Here is a 16,621-nt window from a genome sequence, read left to right on the forward strand (position 1 = left end):
ACATATGTCAAAGTTTTTCAAACAATATACTTTAAATATGTGTCATAGCTTGTATATCAATTATAACTCAATAAACCTGTTGAAATACTTAAAAAAATAAAGCTGTACGAGTGAGCCTCATCCAACTTGTGGAAGCCTGAGTAGAATAAAGAGTCTTAGTAGGAAAGAATTCTCTCTCTGCTTGCTTGACTGCTTTCCAGCTGGGACACTGTCTTCTCCTGCCTTTAGGCTTGGACTCAGCCTGGAACTTAAACCATTGGCTCTCCTGGTCTCTGGTTTGGGACTACAGATCTTGGACTTCTCATCTTCCATAATTGCAAGGGCCAATTTCTTAGGTAAATATCAATCTCTTTCTATGTATATGTATGCACATTTATATATGGAATACACAATTCCATATAACATAATTATATAAATATAAAATTTATGTAATATAAATTCCCTCTATGTATAACTGTATGTAATTCTTTTTTCCTATTTATATATATGTCTTTTTCTATTGAAATAAAGTTGATTTACATGTTGTGTTAATTTCTGGTGTACAGTATATTGATTCAGTTATATATACATAAATTCTTTATCATTATAGGTTATTACAAGATACTGAATATAATTCCCTGTGCTAAACAGTAGGGCCTTGTTGTTGATCTATTTTATATATAGTAGTTGGTATCTGCAAATCCCAGATTCCTAATTTATCCTTTCCCACCCCCTTCCCACCCTCCCCCTGCCCCACCACTGGTAATCATGTTTGTTTTCTATGTCTGTAAGTCCGTTTCTGTTTTGTAAATAGGTTAATTTGTGTCTTTTTTTTTTTTTTAGATTCCACATATGAGTGATGTCATACGGTATTTTTCTTTCTCTTTCTGGCTTACTTCACTTAGAGTGATGATTTCCAGGCCCATCCATGTTGCTGCAAATGGCATTATCTTATTCTTTTTTTAAGGCTGAGCAGTATTCTATTGTGTGTGTGACACAACTTCTTTATTCATTCTTCTATCAATGGACATTTAGGTTGTTTCCATGTCTTGACTATTGTATATACTGCTGCTATGAGCATTGGGATGCATGTATTTTTCTCAGATTAAAGCTTCCCTTTTAAAACTGCATCAAAAAAAGAATAGAAAATACTTAGGAATAAATCTGACCCTGGAAGTGAAAGACTTAAACTCTGAGAATGATGAAACATTAATAAAAGAAATTAAAAATGATTTTAAAAAATGGGAAGATAACCCATGCTCTTGGATTGGAAGAATTAATATTGTTAAAATGGCCATACTACCCAAAGCAATCTACAGATTTAATGTTATCCCTATCAAATTACCCAAGACACTTTTCACAGAACTATAGCAAATAATCCTAAAATTTTTATGGAATCACAAAAGACCCAGAAGTGCCAAAGCAATACTGAAAAAAATGAATGAAGTTGGAGGCAAAACCCTCCCAGACTTCAAACAATACTACAGAACTACAGTAAACAAAACAGTGTGGTATTGGCACAAAAACAAACATATGGATCAATGGAACAATAGAGAGCCCAGAAAGAAACCCACACACCTATGGCCAATTAATCTTTGACAAAGGAGGCAAGAATATACAACGGAGAAAAGACAGTCTCTTCAGCAAATTGTGTTGGGAAAGCTGGACAGCTCCATGTAAATCAATGAAGTTAGAAAGGTCCCTCACACATACACAAAAAAACCTCAAAATGGCTTAAAGACTTAAATGTAAGATAAGACACCATAGATAAGATACCATAAACCTCCTAGAAGAGAACATGGGCAAAATATTCTCTGACATAAGTCATAGTCATGTTCTCCTAGGTCAGTCTCCTAAGACAATAGAAAGAAAAGCAAAAATAAACAAATGGGACCTGCATATAATTCTTCATACATAGAATATAGACTATGTATCTTATGGAGAGAATTATATATATAATTCTATAGATATATTTTCTCTGGAGGACTCAGACTAACAGAGAAACAGGAAATGTGGACAGTTGGATCAGTCAAGGAGTGCTATCTGGCCAGGTGGCTGAACTGGAAAACAATGAGACAAGAGAGTTGAGGAAAGATAAATCAATGAGACAGGGGAACAGAGGTGCTGAGTGTGGGGAAAACAGAAGTGTCAGGGAAGTAGAGTTGTCAAAGTGTAAACTAACAGCTAAAGAGGGAATCCTGGGTAAATGAAGAGTTGTCAGGATGAGAACTTTAAAATGTAAGTTTTCAAGACACATGCACCTCAGTGTTCACAGAAGCACTATTTATGGTAGGCAAGACATGGAAGCAACCTAAATGTCCATCAACAGATGAATGGATAAAGATGCTGGGTGTGTGTGTGTGTGTGTGTGTGTGTGTGTGTGTAAAAATACTACTCAGCCATAAAAAAAATAATAAAATAATGCCATTTGCAGCAACATGGATGGACCTGGAGATTGTCATTCTAAGTGAAGTAAGCCAGAAAGAGACAGAAGAATACCAAATTATATCATTTGTATGTGGAATCTGAAAAAAAAAAAGACAAATGAACTTATTTACAAAGCAGAAACAGACTCACAGATATAGAAAACAAATTTATGGTTACTGGGTTGGAGGAAGAGGGTGGGAAGGGATAAATTGGGAGTTTAAGATTTGCAGATACTAACTACTATATATAAAATAGATAAACAAGTTTATATTATGTAACACAGGGAACTATATTCAATATCTTGTAGTAACCTATAAAGAAAAAGAATATGAAAACAAGTATATGTATTTATATGCATAACTGAACTATTATGCTGTATACTAGAAATTGACACATTGTAAACTGAGTATACTTCAATTTAAAAAAAAGTAAAATGAGTTTTCAGACAAATACTGTATGATACCAATTATATGTGGAATCTAAAAAATACAACAAACTAGTGAATGTAACAAAAAAGAAGCAGACTCACAGATACAGAGAACAAACTAGTGGTTACTAGTGGGGGTGGGGGAGTAGGAGGTACAAACTATCGGATGAAGATAGGCTCAGGAATGTATTGTACGACATGGGGAATAGAGCCAATATTTTGTAATAACTATAAATGGAAAGTAACCTTTAAAATCGTATAAAAATGTTTAAAATTTTTAAATAAAATGAAAGCTTTCAGAAATGGAAACATTTTAGATGATGACAAGATCTAGGGATGTGGCCTTGGGAGTTGATGGCTGAAAAAAAAGTGGAGGTGATTTTTATTGCTATTGTGTGAATCAAGGAACTGATTGACCAGTATGTGTTGAGTCATCCAGGGGTTCTTGGTGAGAGGAAGATTCAAGAGTCCAGACACGTATTGCTAACTGATATCAGCATCTCCTATTTGCAGGTTTTACTGCTGTAAGTGATGCAGTACCTGGGAGAAATTATACCCCTAAACACATACAGTGATCATGGAAAACATGCCTGAACTATTTTGATCAAAAACTGTGCATTTACTCTTCTAGATGGTGCAGCCCTATTTTTTTGGGGGGGTCCTTTTATGGTGTTTTTAGCCTTGTGAGCTATATAACTTTAAACAGTCTCATCAGAAAAGTTCCTTTCCTGCAATTAGTCCCTCCTAACCCCTCACCCAGTAGTTCTGCATTAGCACGTGAGTAGTTATGACTGGATGGGTTCTAGGAAATGAGGGCACTGGATTAGATCAGGGAGAGGTTCTAAACCTTTTTTTAATTGTTGATCTCTTTGGAAATTTGATGAAAATATGACTCCTTTTTTCCAGGAAAAAAAATTATTTGCACATACCCACACAATTCTGCTTTCAATTTAAAGGCAGTTCGTTGACTGTCACTTCATATATCCTGAATTTGATTACTGGGGATATGTTTTCAGTTCTATAATATTATGACTACCATTATACTACAAAATCAGTTGGCTCATTAGCAAAAAAAAATAATAATAATAGTGTCACAATCCTTTCCCCAAAACTTGTCTCTGAGGTCCCTTTCTGTAATGGGTGAGGTCTAGAGCTGCCATACAAATTCCTCTCTGATTGTGGCCTAGGATTTTTTTTCCTAGTATAACACTTCCTGGTCAGAGCACCTGAGAGTCATGTTATTCACCCCAACAGATTTTATTTGAAAAGGATCAAGCTCTTCGGCTGAAACAGCTGAGACTGATATCCTGTTTGTTGACTGGCAGCCGCCCAAGCCCACAGCTGAAGTGGTGAAAGGGACACCAGAGACACTTATCATCCAGCCAATTCACTCTGATGTGGGAATTACAAGCTGAGAGTAGGGAGTTTGGCACAGAAGGCAGTGCAGGGAACTGACGGGCTGATGACAGAGTCTCTCTTGAACACATTTGTGTTCTTGGTCTCAAGAGTACTTAGAAATGACAAGCCAAGAAGAGTCCACAGAGCAAAATGAAGAAAGAGGAAAGAAAAAAATCCTCCAAACAAGCAAGCAAGCTACAAACATACAGTATTTGTAAAAAAAAAAAAAAAAATCATGTCTAGAAATAAACTTAATTATTATTATTCTTAAATTAGAATCAGTCACCAAGATGGTATCTTTCTCTTTCTGTTAAAAGGTCACTAACAGTTTGTCCAAAGCAGCAGTAGGAGAGCTATCTGCTCAGTATTCAGAGTAGGTGCAAATTCTAATCCATTTAAGAAAATAAATGTGCTCTGTAGGTCAGATTATTTGGTCCTGCTCTTCCTCTTGGGCAGAAAGTTACCTTTATTCTCATTCTCTATTCATTCATTCTCTCTCTGCCTCTAACTATACTTTCTCAAATTCCTAGAGTAGTGATATAAAAATTATGTACAGTTTAGCTACATAGTACTTTGATTTTATCTATTGCCCAAAGGATTTGAAATGATTTATCATAAAGACTAAAATACTAGAAAACCACTAAAAGATAGAGAAAGAATAAGGGCCAGACGATAGATGGATTACAGCTGTGTCATAAAAACTTAGGCAACACAAAACCACTGCAGTAGATCCCAAAACATGGTTTTGAGAGCCCTGGAAGCTGAGGTAAGAAATAGAATGACGGAGGTAGTCTTCACTACCTATTAAATTAAATGTACCAACTTAAAAAGTGTTTTCTATAATCAAATTCTAAAATGAATTTACCTGTCCTGGAGGTATTCAACTCTTACAATGAATGTAAATATCTTCAATTTTATCTGAGAGAGAAAAACTTTTTATACGAGATATTCTCAGTATATCCTTGTTAAGTGCCAAGGGGAGGAAGGATGTTATAGGTCATGGATTTGTTAAGGTTTTCTCAGAGGTAGCTTAAAGAAGTTTATCATAGAAGTGTTACTTGCTGATTTTTGACTGGCATGAGGATAAAACTTAGGGCAGAAGAGAATTTAGGGTAGAAGAATACATCTTTAGGTGTGCTTTTTAGAAAATTCTTTTTAATTATCAGTTGTTTCAGGTGGGTAATTAACAGACAATGAAAGGCAGGTAACTTGAGACCTAAAGTATAGTTTTCCCACATTCTTTATAGAAGATTCATGTGTTGTATGTATCTGGTGTACTGATGGCAAAGCTGACGTTTTATGATGAAAACTAAGAAACTTGATTTATATTCTTACCTAGATAGAAGGTCTTTCCGTTTGTACTCAGGATAGGATTCAGGTGTATATGCAAACAATGCCAAAAAATTTCTCAGGAAACAGCTTTGGATAACTAAAATATACCCTGGTAACTAAATTAAACAACAAAATTGTTTAGTCTGGAAGCTGGAGCACATATGCCCATGGTGGCCACTTTGAAATCGACACAATTAATTTTAGGCTTTTGTTTTTTATAATAGTCATTGGGATTATTTGCTTTAGGATTGCTGAAGAGAGTAAGACTATGCCATCACCAAAGAAAAGGGTGCTTATATTCCTGTTTGCTAAGAGAAGAGAGAATGCATCCACTATTCTAAAAGTTGTACAGTATATTGGGTATAAGTTCCAGGGAAGAGGAAGTAGTTATATAATTGCTACTAACAAGGAGTGGTATCTCTTATTTCTGCTCCTCAAGACTCACTTAAGGGTTCTGCTGAAGTGAGACAGAGTAGGATTGCAGTTTGGTGCAGCCATTGTAGAAAACAGTATGGAGAGTCCTCAAAAGACTGAAAACAGACTTACCATATGACCCAGCAATCCCACTCCTGGGCATATATCCAGAAGGAAGCCTAATTCAAAAAGATACCTGCACCCCAATGTTCATAGCAGCACTATTTACAATAGCCAAGACATGGAAACAACCTAAATGGCCATTGATAGATAACTGGATAAAGAAGTTGTATATTTATACAATGGAATACTACTCAGCCATAAAAAAATAAAATAATGCCTTTTGCAGCAACAATAGATGGCCCTGGAGAATGTCATTCTAAGTGAAGTAAGCCAGAAAGAAAAAGAAAAATACCATATGATATCATTTATATGTGGAATCTGAAAAAAAAAGACAAATGAACTTATTTACAAAATAGAAACAGACTCACAGGCATAGAATACAGACTTGTGGTTGCCAGGGTGCAGGGAGGTGGGAAGGGATAAACTAGGAGTTCAAGATTTGCAGATACTGACTGATACAGATGAAATAAAGAAGCTTATACTGTATAGCACAGGGAAATATACTCAATATCTTGTAGTAGCTTATGGTGAAAAGCAATATGAAAATAAATATATGTATATTCATGTATGACTGAAGAATTATGCTATACACCAGAAACTGACACAACATTGTAAACTGACTATATACCTCACTAAAAAAAGATGAGCAAAGGACTTGAATAGACATTTTTCCAAAGATGTATGAATGGCCAACAGGTATATTAAGAAGTGCTCGATATCACTAATCATCAGAGAAATGAAAATCAAAACCACAGGAAAATATCACCTCATACTTGTTATAATGGCTACTATCAAAAAAGATGAGAGAACAAGTGTTGACAAGGCTGTGGAGAGAAGGGAACCTATGTGTACTATTGGTAGAAATGTAAATTGGTACAACTACTGTGGAAAACAGTATGGATATTCTCCAGAAAATTAAAAATAGAGCTATTAATGTGATTCAGCAGTTTCACTTCTGGGTGTATATGAGCAGGAAATGAAGTCACTATCTTAAAGATAGTGTTCATTGCATCATTATTCACAATAGCCAAGACATGGAAACAAGTGTCCATTAATGAATGAACAGATAAAGGTAATAGAATATTAGTCAGCCATAAGAAGGAAATCCTGTCTTTTGTGAAAACATGGATGGACCTTGAAGGCATTATGCTAAATGAAATAAGTCACACAGAAAAAGACAAATAATGTATGTTCTCGTGTGTAATTTTGTGTGTGGGGGGGGGAGGGAGGTAATTAGATTGATTTATTTATTTAGAGGAGGTACTGGGGATTGAACCCAGTATCTCATGCATGCTAAGCACACACTCTACTGCTTGGGCTATAATCTCCCCCTACATGTGGAATTTTTTTAAAGCTGAATTAAAAGAAGTAGAGACTAGAGTGGGGCTAGCTAGGGGCTGGTGGGAAGGAGGAATGGGGAGATATTGGTCAAAGTGTACTAACTTCCACCTATCAGATGATTAAATTCTGGGGATCTAATGTACAGTAGGTGACTATAATTAACAACAATTTGTTATGTTCTTTTTTAGATTAAAACATAAAAATTTATTATATTAAATTTATTAAAAGTTGTTAAGAGAGTAGATCTTAAAAGTTAACACCTTTTGAAAAATGGTAATAATGTGAGGGGGATGAAGGTATTAACTAACTTTACTGTGGTAGTCATTTCACAATATATAATGTGCTTGAAATTCTCGTATCATACACCTTAAACTTACATGTGTTATATGTCAATAATACCTCAAAACTAGGGGAAAAGTTTAAGTCTTGACTTGAGAACTGCTTGTGTCTGTGTGTGTGTGTGTATGTGTGTATAAGAGAGAGAGGAGAGAGAGAGAGAACAAGGATTCCATTTAAACATGTCAACATTTCCTGAAGTATGTTTCCCAGATTAAGAATCCCATACTAGTCCCATATTCAGCCAAAACAAAAAGAGTTTTCCTTAGTCAGGTAAGAGTTCAGGAATCTGCACCCCATATCTTGTGTCCTGTGCGTCACAATGTATACTAGCATAGGCCGAGCAGCAGATTTCATTCAACACAGAGTTTTCACCAGGGCATTCTTTTTTATGTGATATTTATTAGTCTCCTACTAAACACACTTCGCTAAATACAGGAGTGAATGAATTGCTTTTTCCCATGTTGCTGGAAATCTAAGAAACATTGGCCATAGCTCCAAGTAAAACACTGTGTAACAGATCTTTGCTTATGCTACAAATGCAGTATCCACTGAACAGAAGACTTTCTCTTTGTGAGTTTGCCATACTCCACTCAAGGCAAAGTTCTGACAAATTAAGTGCCTAAACTTTGAGGTGTTTTCCTATTAGCTCAACTGGTCCCAGAAGAGTCTGGTTTCTTTCTTGGTATCTACAGGCCATATTACTTCTTCATAGATGGAGGAAACTTAACAGATCATGGAGATTTGGATGTTGTAGAAAGCTACCATTCCAAAGATGCCTAGAGTCAAAACTATAAAAATTTATTTTAAAAACTGCTGGTTTTCTTGTTTTAATATGGATAAGAAAAGTTTTACATGTGTGATATTTTCCTGTAACTAATCATATTTAAGATTATTATTATTAACCTGTTTGTTTATGATAACTTTAATAGAGAAAAAGCAAGACAAAAGAGTTTGTTTTGTTTGTCACCAACTCTATTCCAGCTTCTATGCTGAATCCTTTACATTTGTTGCCCATTTTCTATTCACAACAATCCTATAATGTGGGCCTTATTATCCTCTTTTTCAGATTTGAAAGTTGAAGTTCAGCAACATTAATAAACACTTTTCATAATTGTGAGAATCAGAATTTGGATCCAGGTCTCTTAGATTCCCAAACCTACATTTTCCTACTCTTTCCTGTGTAGGACATAGGGCATTGGGAGACATGTTAGAAGAGAGCTTTACCACTTATTAAATGTGTAATCTTACTCCAGTGCTGCTCATTAGAAATATAATGCTGGTCACATATATAATTTAAAATTTTCTACACGTGGAAGCTAAACAATATGCTACCAAACAACCAATGGACCACTGAAGAAATCAAAGAGAAAATAAAAAAATATCTAGGGACAAATGAAAATGAAAACACAATTCAAAAACCTATGAGTTGCAGCAACAGCGTTCTAAAAGGGAAGTTTACAGCAATAAAAATTTACCTCAGGAAACAAGAAAAATCTCAAATAAACATCCTAACCTTGCACCTGAAGGAACTAGAGAAAGAAGAACAACAAAACAAAATAAAACGAAAACAAACAAACAAACACGAAGTAAGTAGAAGGAAAGAAATAAAGATCAGAATAGAAATAAATGAAATTGAGACTAAGAAAACAATAGAAAAGGTCAATGAAACTAAAAGCTGGTTCTTTAAAAACATAAACAAATTTGATAAACATTTAGCCAGACTCATCAAGGAAAAACAAGGAAGAGAGTCTAAATCAATAGAATCAGAAATGAAAAAGAACTTATAACCAACCCCACAGAAATACAAAGAATCATGAGACTACTATGAACAACTATATGCCAATAAAATGGATGATCTAGAAGAAATGGACAAATTCTTAGAAAGGAACACTCTCCCAAGACTGAATCAGGAGGAAATAGAAAATATGAACAGACCAATTACTGGTATTGAAATTGAATTGGTAATTAAAAATTCCCAACAAACAGAAGTCCAGGACCAGAAGGCTTCACAGGTGAATTCTACCAAATATTTAGAGAAGAGTTAAAGCTATCCTCCCAAAACTATTTTTTAAAAAAATTGCAGAGGAAGGAACACTTCCAAATTCATTCTATGAGGCCAGCTCACCCTAATACCAAAACCAAAGAAATCACAAAAAAGAAAATTACAGGCTGATATCACTGATAAAAATAGATGCAAAAATCCTGAACTGAATACTAGCACACTGAATCCAACAATACATCAAAAGGATTATATACTATGATCAAGTGGGATTTCTCCCAGGAATACAAGAATTTTTCAATATCTGCAAATCAATCAGTGTGATACACCACATTAACAAACTGAAGAATAAAAACCATATGATCATTTCAATAGATAAAGAAAAAGCTTTTGCTAAAATTCAACATCCATTTATGGTGGGAAAAAACCCTCTCCAGAAAGGAGACATAGAAGGAACATACCTCAACATAATAAAGGCCATATATGACAAACCCACAGTTAACATCATATTCAACAGTGAAAAGCTGAGAGCATTTCTACCAAGATCTGGAACAAGACAAAGATGTCCACTCTCACCACTTTTATTCAACATAGCTTTGGAATTCTTAGCCACAATAAGAAGAGAAGAAAAAAAATACAAGTTGGAAAAGAAGAGGTAAAACTGTCACTGTTTGCAGATGACTTGATATTATACGTAGAAAATCCTAAAGATGCTCAGAAAACTACTAGAGCTCATCAAGGAATTCAGTAAAGTTGCAGGATACAAAATTAATATATAGAAATCTGTTGCATTTCTATACACTAACAACAAAATATCAGAAAGAGAAATTAAAGAAACAATCCCATTTACCATTAGGTCAAAGAGAATAAAATACCTAGGAATAAACCTACCTAAGGAGGCAAAAGACCTGTACTCTGAAAACTACAAGACACTGATGAAAGAAATTAAAGATCACACAAACAGATGGAAAGATAAACTGTGTTCCTGGACTAGAAGAATCTATATTATTATAATGACCATACTACACAAAGCAATCTACAGATTCAATGTAACCCCTATCAAATTACCAATGGCATTTTTCACAGAACTAGAACGAATGATTTTTAAAATTTGTATGGGAACACAAAGTACCCAGAATAGTCAAAACAAGCTTGAGAAAGAAAGACAGCTGAAAAAATCATGCTCCCTGACTTCAGACTATACTACAAAGCTACAGTAATCAAAACAGTATGGTACTGGCACAAAAAACAGGCACATAGATCAATAGAACAAGATAGAAAGTCCATAAATAAACCCATGCACTTATGGTCAATTAACCTATAATAAAGGAGGCAAGACTATACAACGGAGAAAAGAGGGTCCCTTCAATAAGTGGTGCTGGGAAAACTGGACAGCTACCTGTAAAAGGATGAAGTTAGAACATTCTCTAAGACCATATACAAAAATTAACTCAAAATGGATTAAAGACCTAAATGGATACAAGACTGGATACTATAAAACTCCTAGAGGAGGACATAGGCAGACCATTCTTTGACATAAATCACAGCAGTATTTTTTGGATCTATCTCCTAAGGTAAAAGAAAGGAAAGCCAAAAATAAACAAATGAGACCTAGTTAAACTGAAAAGCTTTTGCACATTGACAAAACAAAAAGATAACCTACTGAGTGGGAGAAATATTTGCAAATGATATGACTGATAAGGGATTAATATCCAACACATATAAACACCTCATACAACTCAACATCAATAAACCAAACAACCCAATTAAAAAATGAGCAGAAGAACTGAAAAGATATTTTTCCAAAGGGGAAATGCAGATAGCCAACAGGCACATGAAAAGATGTTCAGTTTTGCCATTTGCAGCAACATGGATGGACTTGGATGTTATTATGTTAAGTAAAATAAGTCAGACAGAGGAAGACAAATACTGTATGATATCACTTATATGTGGAATCTAAAAAATACAACAAACTAGTGAATATAACAAAAAAGAAGCAGACTCACAGATATAGAGAACAAACTAGTGGTTACCAGCAGAGAGAGGGGAGGGAGGAGGGGCAACATAGGGGTAGGGCAGTAAGAGGTACAAACTATTAGGTATAAAATAAGTTATAAGGATATATCGTATACCATGGGGAATATAGCCATATATTATATTATCCACAATGGTACATAGCTTTAAAAAATTGTGAATCTCTGTATTGTACATCTATAGTTTATATAATATTACAGAGCAATTATACTTCAATTTTTAAAAAATCACAAAAATATTTTTACAAATCCTTAAGGTAAAATAAAATAAAATTTTCTGGTTGTCACGTTTTAAAAGTTTGAAAACAAAAAGATAGAGATCATTTAAATAATTATATTTTATTTACTATAATGTATCTAAAATATTATCATTTCAATATATAATCAATATTTTTAAATTATTGAGATATTTCACATTATTCTCTTTGTACTAAGTCAGCAAGATCCAGTGTGAATTTTACCCTTATAACATATTTCAATTCAGACAGGCCACATTTCAAACACCGAGTAGCCGTGTGTAACTAGTAGCTACCTTATTGGACAGTTCAGCCTCCACCTATACAACTTTCTCTTTTGTAAAACAAATAATAATTTGCCTCTCAAGGTTGTCTTAAGCAGTACATGAGATCATTTATCTAAAAATGTTCTTGAATAAACATAATGAGTGGGGTAACCTGAATAGTGGACACCCCCAAAGATCATCCTAATTCCTGGAACCTGTGAAAAAGTTACCTTCCATGGCAGAAGGGCCTTTGAAGGTGCGATTAACTTAAAGATCCTGAGAAGGGAAGATTATCCTGTACTATCTGGGCAGGCCTGATACAGTCACCAGTGTCCTTTACAAGAGCTTGGAGGCCCCAGATGAGAGTTAGCAGTAGATGTGATGACAGAAGCAAGAGTTTGGAGCGATTTGAGGAAGGCATCTGGAGCCAAGCAGTGTGTACGACCTCTAGAAGCTGAACAAGACACGGAGATAATTCTCCCCTCATAGCCTCCGGGGGCAACCAGCCCTGCTGACACCTTGACTTTAGCCCAGTGACACTGATTTTGCACTCTTGACCTCCAGAACTGTAAGATAAAAAACTGATGTTGTTCTAAGCCACCAAGTCTGTGGCACTTTGTTACAGCAGTGATACAAAACAAATGCAATGTAAGTGTAAATGAAGTGTGTCCTTGGCGTTATGTGTTAATAGGTCATCCTGTAAAAGACCACCTTGGGCTTGGCCAGAATTGGAGCTTAACTGTGGGTGGTGGAGGGGCTGACTAGGTGTGGGTGTTGGCTCTTGCCAGACGGAGAGGTCATTCTCCAATCCCACTCTCTGCTCTTTGCCTTCAGAAACAAAAGAGGTCAAGGCCAGCATCACCCTGATACCAAAACCAAAGAAATCACAAAAAAAGAAAATTACAGACTGATAGCACTGATAAAAATAGACACAAAAATCCTGAACCAAATTCTAGCACTGGAAAATATATTAGATCCTATCCCTTACCCTCTGAGTATAAAAGACGTAGAGGTACGTGTTGTAGACTAGTCCTGCAGCCTAAGGCCAGGCTGCAGAGCAGGACATTTGGGTCCCTGAGAGAAGACACCACAAAAGAGGAGGACATCTGGGCTGGTGGCTAGACTTAGCATGCATGGTTTCGCTATCAGAGAATAGCACTGGTTTGGAGCAGAGCCTGTGGACTAAAACTTCTCACCCAGCCTTCCCGGGACTCTGAGACGTCCATGATGAAATGGCTAAACTCAAAGAGCTGTACCCGTCTGAGGTCCAGGCAGTCATGTGGCTGGCTGCCTCCCCTGGCATTCCATTTGGCCTGATGGCAGGGAACAGAGATGGAGACTCCAGGCCAGCAGGAGAGCCAGCAGGTCCCATTGCTGTTGATTGGCTGGCTGGCCTCAAGGGCAAATGACTTCCCCTCTCCCGGCTGCCATCAGCAGGCGAGCACTGAGGGGGCCTCCCAGGAGGAACTGTGTGGTTCTTGAGGTCCGGCAAGTGGGATTCAGCAATCTGGTAATCTGGGGTATTTTTCCTTCCTTTTTTTTAATAGAGGTACTGGGGATTGAACCCAGGACCTCATGCATGCTAAGCACATTCTCTACCACTTAGCTATTACCCTCCCACTAATCTAGGGTCTTAACGAAAAAGAAAGCATCTTACATTTTTATCGTAAGATTGTGGGTTTGCGATATTTGGGTTAGTTTGGGGAGATTTTCAGTCCTACATTTGTGTCAAGAACTAAGAAATGACTATGTGTTAAGTGATTTGATGGGTTTAGTGTGTCTAAAAAGCAGAGATTATACAGTGTCCATCAACAACAGTGCTTAAAATGCAGCCTTTCCTGGAGAAATTGTTCTTGTCTTATTAAGGAAGATTCACTTGAGCGGACCACCAGATTTTGCATTTAAGAGGGGCCCCCTGTGGTGTGAGAAGGTGGCAAGACTGCTCACGGACAACGCTTCTTAGTATAAGGGCTTCTCTCTGAGAAAGGGCAGAGACGTTGACAGAGAAGCAAGACAGCTCTAGAAGGGAAGGAAACACAGGGGAAGGGTGTGTGCCGTTAAGCTGGTTCCCTTACTGTGGCTGTCACCACCATTCTCACTCTCTCCAGGGATTAAGCCTTCAGTGTCCACTGGTAATTCGAAGTATCAGGGTGAACTTCCAGAGTGAAAGCCTCGACTTTCTGCGGACAAGCCTATGGGAAAGTTTTTCTGTAGGACAAATCATAATGGAGAAAGAAAAAGAAGCGGGAACATCTTTGCACCCGAGTTTGTGGAACAAACAGATACACAACTGATACAAATAATGCTTTACTTCCTGAAGCATTCAGCACTCACTCAGTAAGACAGTCAGTGTCACTGTTTCACTCCTGCTCAGACACTGCACAGTCTTGTCACCCAAAACCTCAAACAGGGTCGTCCTAGGAGAAGAGGTGGGGAAATGCTCATATAACCCTTTGACTGCCATCTTCTGCAAACAGCACTCCAGACAAGCATCACTGGGTTCGTCTGACATTTGCCAAATTTCTACATAAGTAACCATTACCCGAATCTCTAGCAGCTGGGAAATAAATAAAATTGAATAGGTTCAGACTAATAAGGTGGTTAATCCGGCTGACTTTGGAAACAAGATTAGATACCCTCCTAGGAGCTGTGAGAGTGCAAATACGTGCTAAACGTGGCACTGAAAGCCCAGCAGACACAGCTCTGGGCTCCACAGAGGTGTCAGGGGAACGAGATTTCCTCGCTGCATGACGGTAGGACATTTTAACACCCTCCGTCTCTGGGGATGAAAGACTGTCATCCTGTTTGGTCTCATGTCTTTCTGTGTGCTCCTTTAATACTCAGTTTTATTTAGAGGAAATGATACATGGTAATTTTAAGAGGGAGCCCTCACTGGAAGAGGTCAGGTTGGAAAAACGAACTGCTCCAGGCTGCGGGTGTTCTTATTAAGGAGAAAAAGTGTATGCAGAGGAAGACAAAGACCAGCTTCAAGATGCAGGGATGCTTAGAGCAGATTGGTAAAGAGACTGAAAAACTCTTAACTGCAGGTAGGGAAACGGACCTGTAAGCGGGGCGGGGTTATAAATCTCTCTTTGCAGCAGCAGCCCTGAGTTCAGGGTTCCTGGTGCAATTAGGAAGCTCTGAATACGAAGGGAAAGAAGTCGAAGTACCAGGAGGAAGAAGGAGAGGGAAGGAGAAGAGGATTGGTAACAGACAAGGCCAACAAGAGGATGGGTTTCCATCCATTTCCTCTAAGATGTCTTTCAACAGTTCCCTGATATCTCGGGTTAACAGTTCAAAGCAGCCCCAGACCTCAATAGCCAAGCTAAGCTATGCATCCTGGCTCCAGTCACCTAGCTAGGCAGGTGCTTTCCACCCTCAGGAGAGTGCCCTGGCTTGCAGCAGGGACAGTGGCAAAGACAATAAGAGTCAGAGTTTTGGGAAGCTTCCCAGCACTCTTTAGGTCTCTGGTGTCCCAAGATTGACAAGAAAAACGGCTGTGCTCCTGGCCCGGTGATAGAGGCAGAGGCTGGGACATTGAGCACAGCCAGTCAGGGCCACTTGTAATTCAGGTGGTCAAGTCACAAGTTTCAGGGACAAAGCTGAAGGTGTTTGTTAGCAATGAACAGTCAGGAAAGACATAAGGCATGCAGAGCAGGCTGTGCAGAGAATACTGGCAAGTTTGTCCTGGCGACAGTGACAAGCGTGGGGCATGGAAATAATTCTTTGTTCAGCTGTGACATGATGCAACCCACCCCAGACCCCTTGGATTTCAGCTTCCTTAAAACTCTAGATCTTGTCTCTCGCTAAGAGCTAGATGCTATACTGGGTTGGTTGATGGGCTGAGACCCATCAATTTCAATATCCTCCGATTATGGCAAAATCGTTGAGAGGCTCCGCTGACTGATGGGCTATTCTTTTTCTCCTCCATCATCACAGCGTGTCGACTATGCGCTTGCCGTAATTAACTAACTTAATGTTAATAGCAAACGTCAATGATGTATATCAGCCCTCAAAACTCACTGAGATCTTAGGAAGGGAAAAAAGAGACTACTTTTTCCCCCCTTGCTTAACACAATCCCCTGGGGAAATCAGAAGCTGAGGAAATTTCCAGCGACAAAATTAAAAACTATTCCCTAAGTGGATTAAGTCAAATAATAGGGAACAATGATGGCTGTAACCACTCTAAGGAACATTTTAGTGTCATTTCAGAGTTGTCAATGCTGGCACACAATTGGCCTTCAATAAATGTTGAAAGAAAAAGAGAGAGAGGGAAAGAAAGAGATTGAGAAAGCAGGGGTGGATGT

The sequence above is a fragment of the Camelus dromedarius genome, chromosome 7 (assembly GCF_036321535.1).
Source record: "Camelus dromedarius isolate mCamDro1 chromosome 7, mCamDro1.pat, whole genome shotgun sequence".
NCBI lineage: Eukaryota > Metazoa > Chordata > Mammalia > Artiodactyla > Camelidae > Camelus > Camelus dromedarius.